This window comes from Prinia subflava, chromosome 9, assembly GCF_021018805.1.
Source record: "Prinia subflava isolate CZ2003 ecotype Zambia chromosome 9, Cam_Psub_1.2, whole genome shotgun sequence".
Taxonomy (NCBI): Eukaryota; Metazoa; Chordata; class Aves; order Passeriformes; family Cisticolidae; genus Prinia; species Prinia subflava.
In genome coordinates, this window is record NC_086255.1 from 18,822,357 (window position 1) to 18,827,975 (window position 5,619).

The following is a 5,619-nucleotide window of genomic DNA, read 5'->3' on the forward strand; positions in this document are numbered from 1 at the left end:
ATTTGCCCAGGCTACCAAATGATGTCCCTTTTACTGGCTGGACAAGATCCCCTCAGTCGTGTGCTGTGCAGAGCCAGCCAGTCAGAACTGCCCTGCCTCCTCAGCGCAGCTCCAAGATGCTGCTGTAAATCCAAAGAGAGATTATCTTACCTGCCACAGTGTTACCTCCTTGACTGCCAGCAACGGCAAAGGGACTGGTGAAAAATGCTGTAAATTAATTAACATCAGACCTCTTGTAGCTGTTTGTTACTGTAAACAAACATTTTAATATGCAGTAATTAATTAAATCTGCCATGCTGTCCCCCTCCTCCCATTGATCTTTCTTCAGCTTTTCTTCTGCTCTGCCTCATCTTTTTCGCTTGGTGAAACAGATCACTTGCAAACAGAGACACGGCTTTCCCAGTGGTCCAACAGCAGCGACCCAATTCAAAGGGATCACTTTCCTCTTCTTAATCAAATGTTGGGCTCTTTTTTGCCCACACATCTGAGGTTTTTTCTCCTTGTGTTCACATTCTTTTCTCTCTCTGGCACTTTCCTTCCCACTTATCAAATGTAAATACAAAATTAATTTTTTAGAATAAAAATTTAAACAACATCCCAACACTAACCAGTTGTTCCCCGGACTATATATATATATATATATATAAATCAGATTATGTATCTTGACACAATGAATTTCCCTTCATCATAATCTTTCCAGCCCCCTCCTACTATAGCTCAGCTTTTTTCTTCTCTCAGCTCTAAACTGAGCCCCAAGTTTTCTCTTAGGCTGTAGGCAAGCTGTACCAGGCACTGCTCAGAAAAAACACATAATCCAGTTAAGTTTTCCTGTTAGCTCCGGCTAACACTGTTACAACCAGCAGAAAGCACAAGCCCAGCATTCCAGTCAAAATGGGTGGAAAGACATCAAGGAGCAGGAAGAGCAGGGCTGCTCCATGACAGAATATAAACCAAGACTGAGCAGCAGCAACTCTCACCACTTAGAGTGCAGCTTCACAATATCAAGACAGGACTGCCAGAACAGCATCCATGACATTCCCTTGTCCCCCACAGGGTGTGTCTTCACACTTTGCAAAGACCTGGGTATTGGCTGTGAAACAATCTGCTTACCCTGGGTTGACATCGGGCTGTTTCAGTGGCACACAAAAGCCAGGCACCAATGGCATGGTGAGGTGGCAGCTAAGATAGGGACATGGAAACACAACAGAGATGTAATGGGAGGGACTCCAAGGACAGTTAGGCCACTGCCCTTTTCCACTATCACAGCAAATACCATTTGAACTGTGCCCAGCCCAGTCTAAGTTCCATTTGGCATGTTCGTGTCACTGCATGACCCAAAAATTGTGGTAATATTTGACTACTCAGAGTGCATAGGTTTGTTGGATGAGGACTGGGATTTAGGAGCATCTCTGTGTGTGCATACAGATGCAGGTAAACACATGACAATGAATTTACAGAAAGGTGTGCTCATATAATGAATGTTATGCATGCTCTTTGTGGAATGAACACTCTCATTGATAGGTTGTAGCAGCTTCATATTCAGATATTTCCAAAGACACCCAACAAAATTTTATTCCCAGAGAAGATAAACCCTGTTGGTGTGTGTGGAGCTAAGATAGCAGCATTTGAAGTGGGAGACAGATGGAACAGAAAGGAGCTAAAGTTCCTCACCAACACTGGTTTATACTACTGCAGGGAGGAGTTGCCCTTCCTGGCAACCACAACTACCTAAAGAAGTGAGCTAGGTCCAGGAGTAGGGTCAGGGACTGTGAGCCCCTTTGTGCTATCCTGATATTTTGATGTAATCCCTATTCATTCCAGAGAACAGAATTTCTGCAGAGCAGGCAGATCTGCCAGGCAGGAGACCCCTGGTTCTGTTCCATTGCAGGGGCAGAGTGCCCTAACCTCCACGAGGCTGCCAGGCTGTGCAAGTCCTAAGGTTGCCTTACACTTTTCAAATTTTGTGGGCTTCACCACAAAAGCTGGCTCCGGCGAAGCCAACCACAGTCATGAGTACCCAGCCCCTCTAAGGAGCAGGCCTTGTATTTGCAGTTTTATTATCCATTTTTCTTTTAATGTCCTGCACACTTGAGAAACCCTGTGTGAGAGTCAGAATGAGAGAGGGAGAAAGAGAGAGCACTCATCATGCCCATAAAAGGGACAGATTCTGATTAGCTGAAGTTATAAAAATGATTTATACTTGCAAACATTATTTCTACTTGTATTGTTTGCCTGCAAGCGTTAACATCACGTCATGGACACTGTAGCCAGACTCAGTCATCCCTTGAGACAGGACAGATGGCTAACGTCCCCTTCCTATCAAAGAAACCCCAGAATGCAGAATTGGGGTGACCAGAAGAAAGACTTTACTCTGGCTCTTGGCACTTCCGAGCCTCAAGGGAACATTCATCCTCATGCAGCCAAAACAGAGTCCCAGGCATCAAGAAGAGCAATCCTGATGTCAGCTCCTTCTCTGTGCCTGGCATTTCTCGAACAGGAGAAGCATGCTGAGTCCTGCCTATATTGTGGCTCTCCCCGCCTCCTGCCAGCCCAGATCTGGGTTTATTTCCTCATCCGTGATTATTGTAAAGAGGAGCAGAATGAAATGCAGATGCAAAACATGCTCGTAAGAATTTCCTCTCTCTCTCTCCCCCATCTGCCAGAGAATAGATTTTAATCTTTAATCCATGAGCAATCAGCGAACACTAGCGAATTGCAAATTACAGATGTTTTACTGTCTTTGGCATTTTTAGCTTCCTCGCTTCCCCACTGCCACTCAGTGTCTTTCTCACATCCTCCCCTCTTCTGCATTCATCGAATGCCACGCGCCATCACCAAAACCATATGACACTGTCATCATTTGGTAATTAAACCTTTACTCACTTTAAATACGCAAAGCTGGCTGGGGTAAGCAGCACTTAACCCTTTCCTGACAGGCTTTATGCATGTCTGGAATGAAGGGAAGGGGGGGATGGTGGACAGAACAGTAAGCGAGAGGAAGCCCAAAGTTTGAAACTGTATCCTAGTGCTGATGACTTTCTCTGAAAGCATCTCTGCTCTAAGAGAGGCCAAAAGAGATGGCAAAGACCTCTGCTTGTTTCCATTTACCTTCTGTCTGGACTGTGTGGTGCCACTGACAGAGGGGAGCACAGGCTCCTCTGTTAAACAACCCCATGGGCTGCGTGAAGACATGAGGTTCCTGGTAAAGGACCTGCTCACCACAACTATAACCTTGCACCACACTTTAATACTAAGCAATTACAGGCTCAGCCCTGGCTGCTTCAAGTTGTTTATTAGCACAAACTGTCCCAGTCTGAGGTTCTTGGTTTGGTTCTTTGCTGCCCCAGTGAAGATCGCCAAAGAAAATTGAGTGCAAGGACAATAGGCAGACATAGAATAGACATAGAAGCACAGGTAATCCCTCAAGAGTAGGTGTGTAATCACCCTTCCTGGAAGCATGTTTCAGCTCTGAAGGACAAGGAAGAACTTTTATATTGCCTAAGTTGCAAGCTTATGGAGAAAAGACAATACATTACATAAATGCTTTCAGCACAATGTGCTGCTCTGGCCTGGGTCTCTTGTCTTAGGGTGGCTTCCAGCAGGGCTCACAGCAGGGTCCTGAGCACAAGTGAGCACTCAACCCTACCAGCCTGTGAGAGATCAGAATTCTCAGTGGAGGTTAAATCACAATCCATTATCAAAGGAGTCCAAGGTAAATCGGAGCTGGAGAGAGTAAGACATGGCAAGAAGGGAGGGAGGGAGGGAGGGAGGAAGGAAGGGAGGAAAACGTTGCTGCAATTATTTTGCCATAGATTGGCAGGGACTGCTTTCCCTGTAAGAAGACTGCAACATTTGGGGAAACATAAATAACAGTTGACAAGAGACTGCACCTTAGAGACAGGCAGTAATTGTTTCACCTCCCTCTGTGCCCTGTCCACTGTAGGCTCCCAAGGAACTACCTTTGTATCTTAGCTTGAGGCAGCAGCTCAGGGCCCCTCTGGACTAGGAACAGCCAGAGCCTTAATCATTTTCTACAAGTTTGTCAATTTAACAAGTGTTTGCCCAAGGGGCATCTGTCTTCCTGCCTTCCTTTATTTCTCTCTCTGCTTGTTTGTTTGTGAGCTGGTGCATTCTGGCTGCTATCACCAGCTTCACACAAGTCTGGCTCTAAGCAGGATGCAGCCCTCACTGGAAGCAATATGGTTAACCCCAGTTTCAGAGGTTACTAAATAGTATCCTCCCCACTTTCTGCCTTTGCTTATTTTTTTCCTCCATCTTTCCTTCCCGTATGTGTGGGGTGCAGCAGTCACACAGTGATCTTTCTTTCCTGCCTCCCTGCACCAGAGACTGGATTTACTCCATGGCAGCTGGAATCAAATTCATCAAAAAGCTGAGCACTGGCTGTTCTTGAAAACAATGTCTTTCAGCAAGCCCCCACAGGATGTGGGGCAGCACCAGGGAGCTCCTGTTCATCAAGGCATTTTAGCATGCAATCCAGCTGAGGGGTGTCTAAGCTGAAGGTACAGCTGGGTCGGGTGAGGAAGAGGAGGAAGGTAGGAGTGAAGACTGCTGATGGGAAGGAGATGCACTCCTCTCCCAGTGCCAGGTCCCCAGGCTCTCTCAAAGCATGGTAGATCAGACTGAAACACAGATCTTGGGAATTTTCACAGTACTTCAGACAACTGAAAAACAGGTACAGAATCATCTCTCTCCTTTCTCTTTTAATGAAGCAATTAGGAAAAAATACCATAAGAAAAATTTCAGTGCCTTGTTTTAAATGTATAAACTTGTTTCATATTTCTCAGGGTGGGGTTACTTTCAGACACTATTCCTATTACCATAACCCTCAATATCATTGTAACATGCCAGTAGAACAACTCAGCATTATATCAAGAAAACAATTTACTCCCTCTCACATTACTCTAAGCTTCTGTTCTCAAAGAGCATTCAACTTTGGTGCCATGATTACCAAGACCTGGTCTTAACCCTAGCCCAAATCCCAAGCTTCAGGGTCAAGTCACCCATCTCTACAGTAAAGTAGAATGAAGGACACAGAAGTCCAAAAGCACCAGATCTCTTCCTTGTTGTAAAAGCCCAGCAGACTCTGATTTAAAAAAAATAGAGTGTTCAATCAAACAAGTGATAGCCAGAATTGTCATCCTGCATTAAGAGAGAACAAAATCCTGATGAGAACCAAGCATCTCCCTAAGGATGACAACCCTAAATTATATATTTATTTTGGCTTCCTCAACCTAAAACTTCACTTGAATTATAATAGACAGCCCATCCTCACAGTCAAGAAAAATTTAAGGCTCAGCAGCTGTGAGAACTTTGTAATGTCCATTCAAACTGGGTTCTAGTCTTTTGGATTGAGATGATTCTCCAGGCTATATTTCTGGCTGCAATCAGACTTTTATTCTAGTTTGGCTGTGGTACTACAAAGATTGAATCTTCTAGTTCAATGCCCCATAGGGCTGCTATTTACATCTATATAGCGCTGTGCCACACTCTCTTCAACAGAGGGCTGTGTTTGTCTGGAAGCTTTACCATATTTTTTCCTGATTCACTTTTATGGATTTGATGAGTATTTCAGTACCACGACATTTTGGAGATCCTTAC